Source organism: Rhineura floridana, chromosome 5, assembly GCF_030035675.1.
Source record: "Rhineura floridana isolate rRhiFlo1 chromosome 5, rRhiFlo1.hap2, whole genome shotgun sequence".
NCBI lineage: Eukaryota > Metazoa > Chordata > Lepidosauria > Squamata > Rhineuridae > Rhineura > Rhineura floridana.
In genome coordinates this window covers 25,903,266-25,921,015 of record NC_084484.1, presented here as the reverse complement: position 1 = coordinate 25,921,015, position 17,750 = coordinate 25,903,266, and the positions used below count along the sequence as shown (strand labels likewise).

At 39.6% G+C, this 17,750-nt stretch overlaps 1 protein-coding gene across 11 annotated transcripts in view; it reads right to left on the bottom strand.

The window, feature by feature from the left end:
• LMO7 (LIM domain 7) overlaps positions 1 to 17,750 on the bottom strand; it is a 178,980-nt gene that overhangs the window by 128,804 nt on the left and 32,426 nt on the right. The window lies entirely within an intron of this gene.

The window sequence follows — 17,750 nt, the reverse complement described above, 5'->3', positions numbered from 1 at the left end:
AATCCTGTAAGAAAAAAGAAGCCTTAGTATATTAGCAATGTATGCTTAATGACAAACAAGCAAGAAAAAAAAATACCTGCTAATCCCCTCAAATGCATTCCCCCCTCATAAATGGCCATCCTTTAAGAGTGGCATTCCGCTTTTCAATGGACTCTGCTGCTGGAAGAAGAGAAGCTGTTGCAATGACTGTATTATTTGATTGTTTGGATAATGTACTCTATGTGGGGCTGCTCTTAAACACAGTCTGGAAATTGCTGTTAGTACAGAATGCCACAGCAAGGTGACAGGGGCAGTCATCAGGGATCAAGCAACACAGACCTTGAAAGATCTTCGTTGGGTGTCTATTCATTTTCAGACTGAATTTAAGGTTGTCTTATAAAGCCCAAAATTACTTGAGACAAAGATATCTGAAGGAATAGCTCTCTCTGGGTCAGCCTGATGAGGACCTTAGATTTGGGAGGGGGGGGCTTTTAATTGTTGCACCACCAGGGGAAGTTCATCAGATGATGACATAAGGTGGCCCACCAAGAAGGCCCTTAGTTATGAAATAGCCTCTTCTTGGAAGTATGGCTGGCACAGACATGGCTGACATTTTAGTGCTAGGTTAAAACCTGTCTATTAGCCCTGGAACATTAACCTGCTGCTACAACTGGCATGTTGGAATTTTTATTCTGTATTTAATTTATATTATGTTATTTTGTTTGGATTGTTTTAATTGCTTTTTAAATGATGTCATAAATCCACTCTGGGCTGAAGCGATTAAGAGTGGGTTAAAAATGTCCTTAATAATAAATACTACAAGTGGCTAAAAGTTGTTCTCCTTTAGAGATATTACAAGAGATGAAGTCGGCACACCTTAAATTTGCTATTTTTAAGACACTTTAGTAGACACCCAAGTTGAAGAAACACAATTAGCCAACAGCACATACTTTACACACACAAAACTGGAATGCATCCAATGGAAAAGGAAAAAAGGAAAAACCAATCTCAAGATCATGAAAAAAGAGTAATGCACTTTTATTAATGCTCAGACTTTTCCCCTGAGGAAGGCCTGTTCTGACCTTCCAGCATTTAAATGGACACTGGGTAAAAGTAGTATTGTTAAGTTCTTAAACTACATCTGACCCTATCTAATGTAACATTTTGGCTCTTAATACAGTAAAATGCAGCATCAAAATGGCAATGGAGTGCTGTATGTCACTCTGTAAGCTACATAAGAATTGGTCTCATGCTCATAAGTGCAATGTTACTATTTTATGGCTCCTGTTTAAAAGCAGACAACTGTTTTATTACTCATTCTGTTAAAGCTTTGATACGTTGTATCTAGGAATGGGCGAGGAATTCAATTCAGTTGGAAGTTCAAGGTTCTAGTTTTTTGTACAAAGCCCTATACAGCTTGGGACCAGTATGCCTGAAAGACCATCTTACCCCTTATATACCCAGTTGATCACTGCAGGTGAGGGCCTCATCTTATCAGGAGGTCCATTCTGCACAACATAGGAAACGGACCTTTAGTGTGGCGGCACCTACTCCTGTGGAATTCCCTCCCCTTGAATATTAGGCAGGCGCCTTCTCTGCTATCTTTTCGGCACCTACTGAAGACCTACCTCTTGCAATAAGCCTTTTAAGTTGAGACCTATCCCAGTTTGCGTCTGTGTTAGAATTGCTTGTTAATATGTTTTTTTAATAATATATTTTAACCCTTTTTTAAAATATGTTTTTAAAGCTTTTTTTAAAAAAATGTTTTTAACGTTGTTTTGTTTTAATGTATTTTAAGGTCTGTTTTTATGATATTTTAAAGTGTTTTTAGCATTTGCCGCTCTGGGCTCCTGCTGGGAGGAAGGGCGGATATAAATCAAATAAATAAATGAATAAATAAATTTCAAACCAAATCTTTCAAATTTGCACTTTCTGAAATAGTATGTGAACCGAAACACAGCCATCGTTCAGAATTCACACTTATTCAAATTGTGCAATGCAGTTCTCCCACCAAACAACATTTACAAAAAATGTATGTTAGGGAAAGTGTTCATAAAAATAAATATGAGTTAAAATAGCATACAAAAATACATTATATGATGAGAAATTGCTTGCAAAAATGTGCACATTTGTCAAAACTGACTACAACCATGTGTTTGCTAGGAGAAATTTGCACTAAAATGCTGGATGCTTTTCATGATTTTTTAAAAATTCACTAATTACTGAAGAAATGTGGAGACTAAGTTTAAGATTTGAAAAATGAGAAACTAAGAGAACCAAAATTGACAGATGTTTCTATCCCAAATTATATCATTATGGTACAAAATCTGTTAAACATTATGATTTATACTCTGATCACATAGCATTCACCAACTGGTTAATTCAGAGGTGTGGTACATTTCTGTAATTAGCTAAATTGATATGAATTTAAAAAATAGCCAGTGTGTGTGTGTCACATGCAACTCATCTGACAAATCAGATGTCAGAAGAAATAAGACTATTCACTTAACACGACAATGTACTCCTTTTCTCCAGTGCTTACACCCAAGTGTGAACCTGCTTTGCTTTTACAACAGAGGCAGCACTAATATTTAAAAATTGTTTCTGAAATTGCTGTGTAATTGCTTGATTGCTACCAAAGTTTACTGAAGTGGATCTCAATACTCTTTCTGAAATCCACATGTTAGTTCTACGCTAGTATTTTCAGGGTGGCATAACAAAATTAAAGATGTAAATATTTATATGGGGAGAAATGCCCAAAGCAGCAAGAAATTTTGATCCAAGAACATGCCAAATTCACACAAACACTACTGGATTCACATAATGATGTTACTTAGGATATGGGAAGCTTTGTACACAAGTGAGCCTGTATATCCATCAAGCCAAGTATAGTCTACTCTGACTGGTAGCAGGCTCTCCAGGATATGACACAGAGCTCTTTCCTATCACCTGCTAAATGATCCTAGTTATTTGGATATATATACCACTTAATATTATAGTTTCTTAGTGGTGTACAATAAGGATGCAGCATACATAATAAAATCAATTAAAATAAGAAAAACTCATTTTTAATAAGAAAAATAATGCCTGCTGAAATAAAATAATCTTCACCAAGTTCAACAGAGTGGGCATATTGATTAATTAACCGTATTAATTTACAAGAAACCTGAACTTGACCTGGTAGAATATAGGCCACCAGTGCAAGCTTTTAAACACCAGAGTTATGTGCTAGTGGTAGCCTGACTCCACCAACAGTCCTGTTGCAGAATTTTGCACCAGCTGGAGCTTCCTGACCAGGCCCAAGGGTAGCTCCATGCAGAGTGCATTGCAATAATAGAATCTTGAGGTCACCAATCCATGAATCTTTATGGCTAAGCTATTCCTATCCAAAACCAGCTGTAACTGGTAAAAGCTTCTCCTAGCCACTGAGGCTACCTGAGCTTCCAGTGACAAAGATGGATTATTATCCCCAAATTATAAACTTGTTCTTTCAGAGAGAGTGCACCCCATCCAGAACATGTAACTAGCCAGTCTCCGAGACATGGGAACAGTCTACACACAGTGCCTCCATCTTCCTAGGGTTCACTCAATTTATTGGCTGTCATCCAGTCCACCACTGTGCCCAGATCACAGCCTAGAATCGATCATCCACAGCCTCTCCTGACTCAGATGTTATGGAGAAATACAGCTGCATATCATTTGCACACTGACAACACTTTGCCCCAAACCATCTAATTTATTTATTTATTTATTGTATTTATATACCACCCCATAGCCGAAGCTCACCTGAGCCGTTGGGAAGCGACCCCTCGCGCATGTCAACCACGCCCCCTGCAGGAATCCCCGCCTGGCATATCAAATGCTTCTCCACCAACCAGCTTCCCGATCCCTGAAGCCGAGCCATCACCTAGTGAAGCCCCGCTGTCAGATGTGCCGTCGAACGCTCGACCCCCCCCTCACCTCACGTGAGACGGCATGAGAAAAGGGACCTTGAGAGGGTGGAACTTCAGAGGAGCCGTTGTTTATGGGTGAAGACCTTCCCTACTTAAGCAGGTGCCCGCCCAGGCTCTAGCGCTGATTCAACTCTCCCCACACACTGCAGAGGCTTAGGTAGTTTAGCTAGGGAAAGTAGTGAGCTGGAGTAGACAGGTTTATGAAACGCACTGCTTTGGATGTAAGCATCCCCCTAATAAAGCAAAAGTTAAACCAAGCCTTGCCTCCATCTGGTGCCTGGGGCTCTGGGCAGGACGCTAACATGAAAACTGACCAGCTTCAGTTACTCACAGCAGAGGAGGAGAAGGCAAAACTGCTTTCCTTTCTTTTTCAATATTTTGAAAGAATATCAATATTAACGTCAATATTTTTGGAGAAGGGAAAAGTTGGACCTGTAAAAGCAGCGGATAGCGGACAAAGAACAAACTCAAATAGATACTGCCTGTTGTGATGACAGAACGCTTTTGAAGAGGCACCAGCTAACATATCCCATCTCCACTCTTGACGAAGTACAATACAAAGATAACTAACATTAATATTATATGTAAAGTTACTAAGGCAACCAGATTGCTGTACTTGGGATTTGGTTCTTGCAAGCCAGCCCTACACACAGTTGAATGTGTATAGCTCAGATTTATCTAAAGGCTTTTTGCAGGATATCACCAACCTTCCCAGAAAGAAGTAAAGAAAGCAAGGAGGGAGTGACATGTAAAATCACCACATATAATCTGGGTGAGATTTTTGGAACAAAATTATAGTTTGCAGAGTTTTTCTGTCAAAAGCAGGGCCTGAATAGTACTTCTGGATATATTTTAATAGTATTCATAGTTTCACTGACAATGAAGGATATTGCATTTACTATTTATAAAAAGAGTGAGGTTTAAGACTAAATGAACACATCCTTCCTCTGAAGTCCTGAATTTTTAGGCAATGCTATGGTCTCAAGGCACATGAGGCCAGCAGCTGAAGCTAAGCAGGGTCAGGTCTGGTTGGTGCCTGGATGGGAGACCACCTGGGAACCATATGTAAGCCGCCTTGGGTTTCTATCATGAAAAGAAAGGCAGGTATAAATGTAATAAATAAATAAATAATGCAAAAACCAAGTAAATGTATATATTTTAAAACTTAATGCAAGAAACTGCGTAAAGAACCCAGCATTTAGATAGCCTGTTAACCTCTTCTTTATTCCAGTTTTATAGTTTGGAAACAGCTTCTAACTTAATTGCTAGGTTTTTTTTCCTTTAGTACCCAGGTTTTATACATTAGAATTCTCTTGTTTTTCCTGTTTCCCATTCATTGTCTTTCCAGATCATCTCTATATGGCGTATTTGAATGTGAAGCAGAAAGATGTAATGAACAAGACTTAAATGTCAAACACATTTCCCAACAATCTTCACACACACACACACACACACACACACACACACACACACACACACACAGAGTCAGGAACACCACTGCTTCCCTGCAAGCATGAGCCTTTTTTGGAAGGTATAAGACTTTTAAAATTTAAAACAAGGGTTGAAAGTGGCTGAGGAAAATATGATTATATTAGGTATTTTTGCAGCAGTGTTTAATTTACATGTTGCAGACCACACCCAGATAAGACACATTTGGATATATACCTAGCATATGCATGAATGTTCATTTCTGTGTTGAAGAATTAATTGGAAACGAAGCCCTGTGAACTAGCTCTGATGTGCCAGATAACCATTTATTTTCTGCTCACATATATGGATGTAAAAAAAGTTGAGAATTATCCATAGGATAACTCAGTGGGTTATTTTAAGTCTGCTGCAGCTAGGTAACTATATTCATATTTGTTAACATTCAGGACATAGAATAGATTGGAAATTAAGAGATGGAACTAAGAAATTGAAAACAATAAAGTGCTATACAGTATCACTTTTTTTTAGGACAAGAAAAAACAATGGTTAGGAGATATTCTCTCTCCTTACCACTCCACAATATGACTGATATCACACACCTTCAGCCATGCTGCCCCTCCATGAGATGTAGGAGTATAGAAACATCATGGAGAATCTTAACTTTCTTATCAGTGTTTCCCATGGATCAAGCTTCAACTTGTTTCCATTGCAGGGATGTGTTGTAAAGTACATGGCAAAGGGAAACTGGCCAGCAATGCCCAGCATCGCCTAATGAAAGACACATGGTACAATATTACCACAAGTTCAGAGCCAGCATCAGGCTCCTTCACTGGCAAGAGATGAGAGGAACTGCTCTGGCAAATATGTGAAAGTAATTACAGTCAGCAGAGGGAGGAGGGACATAAATCAAGATGAAATCTGACAGGAGAAGGGAATCTGGATTTGTTCAATGATTTGAAAGAAGTTCAATTGTATTCTATACCAGACAAAAAAATCCATTAAGTTGATGAAGAAAAAATATATTGCAAAATGGCAGTAATATGTAGTGAAGAACTGCCACAAATAAGCAGTTGGCAAACAATTTAACAATACTTCTGCCCTTCCTAGCCTGAGCTAAACTAACTTAGACATGTATTTCCATTACTGTTGCCAGAAAGCATTTTGCCACTTGGTTTCATCACTCACCTCTCCATGTGACAGCTAAAGTCTGAAATGGCAAGTTTTATTCTACCCAAGTCAATGTAGCTCTAAGATGCATCTTGTCTTGCTTGCATGAAAGCAACACAGCAGAAATAGTTTTAAGTTCTTCCACCTCACTGTAACATGGCTGAGATAAGCTAAACAAGTCTAAAAGAACCCTTTTCTCTGATTAGGGTGTGTCTCCCGGAACAAAAGATCAAATTACCACCCTGCTAGTTGCTATGTACATTACCCACATACCAACTATAGATTAACAAGCCAAAAGCAGGCAAGACCTATTATTATGTATAAAGCCTCCTACAGAGCTGAAGGCACTGATTTCTAAAGCTAACCAACAAAAGTTCTGCTTTATTTATCTGTCTATGTAAGCAACTCAGCACTTCTCTCCTCTGGAGAAATCTGTTTGGAAAACTGTGTGCCATTAACTGCCAGGATATCCAGAGAAAGCCTGAATATTTCTGTCCTCAGTAGCTACTAACTGTACTAACAGTCAAACACTAGTGCTTGGTGCACCATCAGACTCTTAGAAATGTGGAACCAATAAATTACCAAGATCTCTAAGCCAACAACTGTAAGGAGCCAGGATACTATCCTGGAGGATAGAAAGCCAGTGTCAAGGATTTTATGACAACTAGAGGCCTCATGCAAAAGAGACCAATCCAAAAGCATTAGTTTGGGTGGAGCAGCAAGGTGAGAACAGGCTCAAGGTCTAAGAGACAAAAATAAAACAGAGGAAGCTGCAGGGCAAGCAATTAGGAGAAGCAGCGTGTGAGCCAATTACAGGACCAACATGCAAAAAAGCTTGTTGAAGAATGACAGGAGATTAAATAGGTAATTTATAGGTGGGAATAAATGAGTTTTAGCCAACCATGTATTCAGGGGAAGAGCCAAATGAACGACCACAGCAACACTCATTAAGCCACATACTTGACGGTTGCAGTTTGGACAAAGCAGACTGGTTCAAGGCCAGGCATTGCCTGCTGGGTGTGACTGTAACATACAAAGATAGATTTTGAAGCAACCACTCTCCAGAGCATGCCATGTACAAAATGCTGTTCTCAAATGCTTCAAGAAAAATATTGAATGAACATTTCAGTCCACTTCATGTTGTCCTGAGAATGATCTCCAGGGAATATCTTTGGGAAATCCAGGCTCCAAGGCAAAGCAACCTCTACAGAATTTACAGTGTCTATAAGATCAGATCAAACTGACCATGTCAGGTATTCACCCTTCACCACAGAGTTTCTGGGCAAGTTACAACAACACAAGGACACAATTTAAAATCAAATAAAACCAATACTTAACACAATACCAAAAGACATAGTTCCATAGAATAAACGTAGGTCCTAAACTTATCTCAGCTGTCAAAGGCCAGGGTGAAGCACTTCAGCATAAAATGAAAGCTGTTCAATGAGGATGCTAGATGCATCTCTATGGGGAAGAAATTCCACAGTTAGAAGGCTGCCACAGAGAATGCATTTCCCAGGGCAGCTGAACTACCAAAAGGGCTCCCTCTGCAGATCTTAATACTCAAGAGCACCTATAGGGAAGCAAGCAAATGGACTGCCTTCAAGTCGATTCCAACTTATGGTGACCCTATGAATAGGGTTTTCATGGTAAGCGGTATTCAGAGGGGGTTTACCATTGCCTTCCTCTGAGGCTGAGAGGCAGTGACTGGGCCAAGGTCACCCAGTGAGCTTCATGGCTATGTGGGAATTCAAATCCTGGTCCCCGGGGTTGTAGTCCAACACCTTGTTTAGCATTTTAATAACCAATATGAGCACCATGAATGTGACACACACACACACACACACACACACACACACACACACACATGGTTGCACTTGGTTTGACTTGCAAAGATCTGAGCAGTGCATGCCTCCCTTTCCGCCTCCCTTACTAGTGGAGAGTCCACCGTTGCTATGTTATGGATAAAAAGAATTATTCTATTACCTCGTATGTGTGTGTTTATTTTTAATGTTTTAGGCTACTTAGATCTGCAGCAGCCAAGGCCAGCACCTTGTAGGTGTTATTTATAAAAAGTTACTGAAATGTAATTGTAGTGATTACCTTTAAGAAAAAGTACAGCAGGGCCCCACTCATACAGCAGGTTAGGTTTCAGACCCCCGCCGAAAAGCAAAAATCACCAAAAAGCAAGGCCCTACTGTACTCCTTACTGAACTTGTCTTCCTCCCATTTCTACTTGCACTGCTGCATCCAGCTCCAGCAGCTCGGTGAAGGCCGTCCAAGTGGGGAGCTGGGCATGTACGAAATGTATGTGGAGCCAGGACACCCTCAATTCCCCCCCGCCACCTTCCAAGTCTCCACCTCTTCTGGCCAGGGAACCTGTGATCTGCAAAGCTCCATTAAAACTATCAACAGTGTTGCTGCGGCTCTGAGGGAAGGTGCACACTGTGCACAGCAGCAGCAAGGGGAGAAGGCAGTGCAGCGTTTCTCTCTCTCGTAGCCAAGGGGCTGGAAAGAGCAGCCACCAAATCAAGTCCAGCTTGGGGGGGGAGCGGCAACAGACAACCACCCCCAAAGACACTGCCGCCAAGAGTGAAAGAAAGGGAGCCGCTGCTGCAAGATCTGGAGAGCTGCCGCCACGAGCTCCAGAGAGAGAGCCACCTCCACGAGTTCTGCTTCAGGAGCCAGCGAGCTCCAAAGGCTGCAGTAGCGAGCTGCGGAGGCAGGAGCCACCGTCGAGCGCCCAGTGGGGGGAGATCAGAAACAGACCTGCGTAAAGTGGGCGCAAGATGGAGTTGCTGCTGCGAGCTTCCGACTCGCTGCTTCAACCAGCTAAGGACGGGGTGCGCCACCGCTAAAGCAAAGGTGGCCGTAGCAGCCTCCGCCGACCCCAAAAATGAGGAGGGCAGGCAGGGAAACAGCCTACACTGTTCCCAAAAACGAGGAGGGCAGGCAGGGAAACAGCCGGGTAAAAGGAAAAAGGGGCAAAAAAACACCAACTGAAAAGAACCACCCCAAAAGAACCCAATCAAAAAACAGAAAACACTAAAGGTGAATGAGGAGGGAGGGGAAAACATAGAAGCTGGGTACAAAGGAACAACAGCGACAGCCCCAGTCCCAATACAGTCTCTCTCACACACATGCATGCTACCTCCGGAAAACCGCCGTATTAGCGGAACGCCAAGAAGCAGAACACCAAAAAGCAGGGCCCTACTGTAATCAGCTACTTTCAGAGCAATTGTAATTGTGACGGTAATTACTACTTTTTGAGACCATGTAACTGTAATTTATTACTTTTTAAAAGTAATCTTCCAAGCTCTGATATCTGTCTTCTCTGGATTCAGCTTCAATTTATTGGCCCATGTCAAGCCAATCAATCTCTCCAAGCACCACTTAGCACCTGAATTGCCTCTCCCAATTCAGATGGAACACAGAGATAGAGCTGGGCATCATCCATATATAGGAGAACTACAGCTTCACCACTGCTGAAAAGATGTGCAGAGGGAACAGAAAATGGGAATCAGAAGTGGAGCTATTAGAGTACTAACACAGTCTACTAAGATTAGAATACTCTGAGCCCATGACCACCTTCTGGCTGCTCAGTTCAATCAGAGTATCTAGATGAGCTAAACCAACATTGCCTGTTGATAAAGAAATGCCTTTGCCTCCCACACAAACTGTTGCTTAGAACTTTCAAATACATACACACACTACAAGAAATATAGTACAATGATCTGAAGATCATGTGCGAGGAAAACATGAAGGTTTATTGACACTTGCAAGAAGCCACACACAGTAATCATCGATGGAGGGACTAAATTAGTGAAACTGCAAAATACCATGAAGCAAGAGTTGCCTTGTATTGGGAGGAATCCTAATCTTACTTAACATTGGTTTACATTTCCTTTTAAGTAAGCATGGAAGGTATTCTTCTACATTACAAAGCAAACAGCAATAAATGAAAATATTTGGAAGTTCTTTGCATTTCTATTCTATTTATAATTTTTCTGTGGTCAGTGCAGTAAATCTGGAGCCCTGACCTGGATGGAATGCCCTTTCAAACACATACTATTAACTACACAACAAGGCACTTCCCTTGCCATAGTCCAGGACTGCTCATATGTGTAAGACAAGGTGCCTAAAGCTTTATTTTCAAACCACAATGGTTTCTATGACTGGCTACATATTGGAATGTTCAGACTTTAAGAATGTCTGAAGTTCTGCCTAGCAATTCAAATAACAGCCTATTCCATGTAAATAAGTCTTCTCGGCAACATATTCCATGGCACCATGCCCATCTCAACTACTTAAACATAGCAATTATTTTCTGAAACAAAAAGTTTTATTTATAGACCTGTAAAGCAACTGAAGGCACTCTCCCACTGTGCCTACTATAACAAACTAAAACTTGTAAATGCATTTAGCATTAAGTCACACATCATACAAATCAACATACAAATCAACTTGATGGCTCATTTGGAAGCAGAAGGTGATATTAAATGGGAGGTCAAGTCCTAAAATTACCTTTTATATTATCTACATGTCAAATCTAATCTTATTTCTTTAAGTAAGATTTAGGATTTTGGGGGAGCATGATGACCAAGTTACAGTATATGCTGTGCATTTCTGGATGGATTTGCTGTGGTCAATCATTCGAATGCTAAGCACATTTATGTGTAAGTCCCAATGGACTTGCATATAACCAACTGTGAGCAGGATTGTGACTGAGACACCTATCATGTTACCATTATCTACCCAGAACATGGAATTTGGTCATGATCAGCCCAACTCATTGCTTTAGTGTCCACTGTCTTTGAAGCAATGGAAGCTTAGCAGTATACTTGGACTTTTCGATATGCGGCAGAGCTTCTCCACCGGCAAATATGAAAGCATCAGTTTCAAATTTTCAGTTCCGTAACAGGATGTGAAAAAATTCAAGTGACTTATGTGAGATTATGTGAAGATGTTCTATGGATATAATTGAAAATGAGCAAAAGCAAAAGTTCAAAGACACTCATACATGTGGCATAAATACACCTTTTAGCGCCTCTCGTAGTATTTGTTCTATGTGTGAATAGAACTCACAAGAGTGTTGACCTTCACTAAATGTCCATTACAACTCAAGACAAACCAAGTTTTAAGAACTCATGTCTAAAAAGGCACTTAGTCTATGGACTGCTTTACAACAAGTCAGACCATTGGTCCATCTAGCACAGCATTACCTATTTTGACTAACATCAGCCCTACAAGGTCTCCAGCAGAGGTTTCTTCATCTACCTACCTGCATTTTTTTTACTGGAGATCAGAGCTTGGAAAAGTTACTTTTTTGAACTACAACTCCCATCAGCCCAATCTGGTGGCCATGTTGGCTGGGGCTGATGGGAGTTGTAGTTCAAAAAAGTAACTTTTCCAAGCTCTGCTGGAGATACCAGGGGTTGAATTTGAGATCTTCTGTATACAGAGCATGTACTCTTTCTGGCATGCATCTCATAATCTAACTGAGCCATGGCACCCGCAACTAGTCAGGATTCTCCACCCTGTTTACATTTCACCTTGATTAGTCCATAAAAATCAAGATTACCATATATGTCGCTAGCAATGACAAGGTGTGCCCAAGAAACATCACTGAAGAAATACATTCAGAACAAGTTTAATAAAATGTTCACATGGCTCCAGCAAGTGAGCACTGCCACAGTATCAGGTAAACCACAATTGAACAACCACCCAAAGCTTTCAAAACATATTAGTTAACAACTAACACAATTTGTACATGAATGAATATATTTATGTCATAAATATAGCAAACCCATTTGGGACTATCATTGTATATAGTATTGGTGTTTAAACAGCCTAATGAGTAACTAAAAGTTTGAATTTGCATATCTGGATAATACAAATTATCCTCCTGCTAGCCCCCTCTCCAAGAGCTGTGGCAGCCATTAGAACATTCCAGATTTTCCTCAATAATTTCGGCAGAAGCAGGGTGCACAGCATCAATAACATGCATGATCAGTTCAAGCCATATAAATGTGCCTCATAGCCAGGGATGTATCTTTCCACTTTTTAAAAAAATTAAGCCTTTAATTTTTCTTACATGTGTCTTCACTTCACTCCAAAGGACAACCACATTATACATACCGAGAGTACTTTATTGCAGTACACACATGTTCCATATATATCACAACTGAGAAGAATAGGAATCATGATATACTACAGGAGGAATCCGACACTTGCTATTTATGACATGTTTATCTCCATTTTAGATTTTAAGGACAACAGGATGTGCAAACACTCCCAAGAATGCACAGTTGTCATAACCTTCCATTTCAGCTCAACAGACAACAGCTGGGTTTTCCTCACCCTAAAGTGCCTAAACTGTAAGAATTCCTGCTCTGTTTTAGTGCAATTTTCACACAAGACAAGACACTTTAATTAAAACATTTGGAAGCAAGCAAGAATTACCAGTTTATTCAGGCTTTTCAAACCATGGGTTGAAATGTTAGACACCAGTATTTAAATATCAAGCCCAGTTTGGAGGTGCAACAAAAAAATTACATACTATTCATCCTTTTATAAAATATATCAACATTAGAGCTTTCAATTTTATCCTATAATGATTGATAAGTTAACTGTGTAGTAGGCAAAAGCTCAAGGTTCTATATCCAAATGCTCATTTTTTAAAAAATGCAAATACGCAGACAAGATAGATGTAAAGAAAATTCACGCTGCAAATTGCAGCAAGAAAAACACATCTATCCAAAAATTTTAGGCACACTTTATAACCAATTACTGGGCTCCTGCTGGGAGGAAGGGCAGGATATAAATCAAATAATAAATAAATAAATTATTAATCAATTCTTCATATTTACCAGAGACATAGCAGTTCAGGGCACATATTTGCAGACTGTGCCCATTCCAGTGCAACAGGAAAACCAAAATCCTTGCGTTATAATTATACAAACGTATATAAATATTCATTTTTCATTAGGACACTCAACTGAACCCAAATTATTTGTTCTTGTACAAACTAGCAAACAGCAGTGTTGTTAAAAAGATATCGGTATGCACCATTATCTCATATGGAAAAATTTACATGTCTGGAGGCTATGTATATGGGTTGATGGACCCTTCACATGGGCATGAGATGCAATGCAGGGAAATGACAGCAGGAGGCAGAACCAGTGAACATCTGGAATCCACCTTATGTGAGCGAAAGTGCCTTCCACTCACATGAGAGTGGGGTTTGATCCAAATCAACAAGCCATATCACATCCAATTTTCATTCTCAGCTTCTGAAGCCAACTTCAAGTTTATATGCACAATCATCATTCTTAAATTCCTTTCAGACAGATAAAAAAAATGACAAGACTCTAGATGCCATACATGTATGTGTTACCAATCCAGAGATACATGCACATTGCTGTGGGCTGCACACTGTTGGCCATGTATTTTTGCACTTATAGGAACAGAGAGTAGGGACTTGGAAAAGCTGACAGTACTAGCCATCTCTTTTATCTTGTACCTTTGCCAGTGACAGGGATCACTCATACCATACAGCAAGAGTGGGTAACCTTCTTCAACCCAAGAGTTACATTTTCTTCTTGGCAGCCTTTCAAGGGGCCACATGCCAATAGTGGGCAGAGCCACAGGTAAAATTGGGTGAAGAAACAGATGTAAATGGTACCTTTTAGCCATAGTTAAAAGTTAAAAGGTTGGGAGCGTGCTGTGACCTTACATAACCTGTACCCGTGTTTCACTCGTGCAATTTCCCCACCCATTCTTTTGTTCAGTGGTATGGCTAGGCTACATTTATTTAATCTGAAGATGCTTCATCAATTACTTTAGAGAAGGCACAAAAAAGCTTTATCGCAATTTCTGAGAAACTTTAATAATTCAGTCAGTATGCATTTTTCCTGTTTTAATAAAATCCTTTTTTTAAAGAAGAAGTTGGTTTGCAAACCCCTAATTTCAGGGTGGGGAAGCTGTGGCCCTCTAGATGTTGGCAAACTACAACACCCATCATCCCTGATAGTTGGCCATGCTGGCTAGGGTGATGGGAATTAGAGACTACCAACATCTGGAGGGCCATAGGTTAGTCACCTCTGCCCTAGTTAAATAAATCCCTGATTGGTGCCAGTGCAGACCTGCTGCTGCTCCATTATGAGGGGAAGGGCTGTAGGTCAATGGCAGAGTGCATGCTTTGCACGCAGAAGGTGCCAGTTCAAACCTTGATGTTTCCAGGTAGGATTGGGAAAGACTCCTGCCTGAAATCCTGGAGAGCCTGTGCTAATCACTGTTAACAATACTGAGTTAGGTGGACCAATGGTCTGACAGGCAGCTTCTTATGTTCCTAATGCAAACCAGGGAAGTGATAGGAAAAGGATTGGGAATTCCACTGGTGATAAAAGGAGTGGGAAACAGTTGAGCCCATTGTGTGTTCCTCATCTCCTAAATCCTGCTCAATATGGAAGCCGTTACTACATACAACATCTTTGAACATGCCATTTCCAGTGCTGGATAGCTGGATCTCACACTCTATACACCAGGGGTGGGGAACCTCAGGCCCAGGTCCCAACGGTAGCCCTCCCAGCCTCTCTATCCAGCTCTCAGGACTGTCACCAGCCACACACCCTCTCCTTAGCCCTGCTTCACAAACCCCTTGAGTGCTTTTGCCTAGCTGGAAAGCATGTGTAAACTTTGATGATGCATTTTACTTGCCTGGATAGAGGAGAGAGAGGTGTTGTAGATATTAGTCTACTGTAGAAAGCATATGTACTCTCTCTACTCTAGAGTAGAAGCATATCTACTCTAGGCTACTTGAATGAGAGCACCACAAGGATATAAAGTGGTAAATATTCCAGGTTGGTTCTTTTTAGAAAAACAAAGTTGATTTTGTGTCTCGCATGGAGCCAGCACTCTGAGGCCAGTTTATTCTAGGTAGTTTTTCTGTGGATTGTTTTGATACCCGTTCATCTTACATGTATTTATTTTCATTGCCTTTCTGGTCAGAATGACTAGATGATCTTCCTACAAAGATGAAATTTTTAGCCTTCTTGCCCACTCTTTCTTATATGAAAATACTGAAATATTCTGCTCCATTTGAGCTTTTATATCGTTTGCAAAGTAAAGTAACATGATATACCAATATACTGTGACGATGTGTATTGTAAAATAAGTGGCATATATATACAATGATATTTCCATTTATGATTACAGAAAGGTAGGGTTAAACTGAGGTTCTTCTCATTTTCTATATATCTATTGACCTTTAAATAAGGAAAATTTATAAAACCCATCCCTCATTTGGGTTATGAACTTCAACTTCCCAAAAATATCCAACTGATAAAAAGGGTGCGCAAAACTGAAAATAATTTTCCTATTTTCAATCCTGTCAAATGGTTGAGAGCAATTATTAAAATCTAGACTTTTTAGCATAGAACAAAATATGAGAACTAAATAAAAATACCTAGCAATAGTTCTTGTACAACAAATATCAAAGACAGATAATCAAACTCCTAAGTAATTTTACAAAAAAGAGTGGTTTAGCCTCATAGGTCTCCTCTGTGCCACAATAGTGGATGCACATCCATTGTTTTTCTATTGACATGCTAGGGGAATAATATGAAGAAAAAGATACTTTGTAAAAAAAAAACAAATGGAAACAAATTCCTATTAGAAATGGAGCTGGGATAACTTGAAATTGATGCTAAAATTAGGATTATTTTTCTCCATATTGCTCTCTAAGATACCAACTTATTGTCTAGTTTATTGCTGTTACCTGTTGTACACAGTCTGTTGCTAGGCATTTGTTTTTTTTAGCTCTCATATTCTGTTGGTGTATATTAAATGTTTTTTATTTAGGTTTTAAATTGTTTGTTTGACCTTCAAACAAATAAAAACCCTAATGCAGCAAAAAAAAGTTTTCACATCTTATTTCCAACCCACATTTCAGAAGAGAATGTATTCTCTGTTCATTACTATCATTTGCTACCGCACTCTGACCTCTGCTGTTCTTGTATGGAACTGGTTTTCTCAAACTCATGAAATTATTGCATGTCTTACACATCACAGTTCCTTGTGATTTTTTTATCATTCATTTCTTTCATAGTAGAACTTTAATTCAAAACACAAACTGTTCCACTGCCACAGCTATTTCTGGAAGTATTGTAAAGTTCTGAAATATTATCCATGCTTTGTGTCTCTGAACCAACATGTGCATCAACACAGATCTACATTACATGTTCCACTTAAACAGCAATGTGTCCATGCTTTCTACAAATTCAAACTTCCAGTATATTAAGTTCATATCATTAGCATTACAGAATACTACCTTTAAAAGAATATATAGCATCTTCTGCTAAAACAATTGTGTTGAACAAGATGCCAAGGATGCCCTTTTTAATGCGAAATCTGAGCATTTCGCTACAATATAACAACATATGGCAAATATTTCCAAGACTGAAAAAGTTTTGTTAAATCCCAGTGAACTTTAAGAGGATATGCAGCAATCAGCTGACTCTGGTTCTAAACTTGTAAATTTAGATATTTTGTTTTGCTATTAATCAATGACCCAACATTTGCATTGGATTGGCTCTCACAAGTCCTCTAAGAGGACTAGAGGTGGCCATCTCAGATAGTAGACTTCTGATACCACTAAGGGTATCAGGGTGGGAGATGTATTACTTATGAAGCATAATCCACAGGAACCCCATGAGATAAATGGGAGCCAAACAATTAATCAGAGCTGTTGATAGGGTGTGATTTGGCTTTTCTATCAAAACTACCAAAATGCTCTGAGTATATAGGCCCCAAGGAAGACACTATCAACCATTCTTTAGATGAACAGAAATTGAAAGCCAAAGCTAAAGATCAAACCTGAACCAATAATGTCCTAGTCCAAATTCATCTCCCTATTCATTAGAATATTCTAGCTTGTACATCTTTTATCTAGTAAACCTAGCCTATGTCACAAATAGATGGGAAACAGAAGACACTGCAGATTATTGCAATGCCTACTTCTGTGAGCTGGTGTCTTCATCATAATAAATTACCATTATAAGAGATTATTATATACTGAATTCAGTACTTCTTGCCTCAGAAGTTCTAAGACAAATTAAAAAACTAGTTTGCAAGAGGGGGAATTAAGCATTTTCATATTTTCCCTGAGCAATGCTCATATTTTGTCTCCTAGTATTTACATCATACAATTGACTAGTGAAGAAA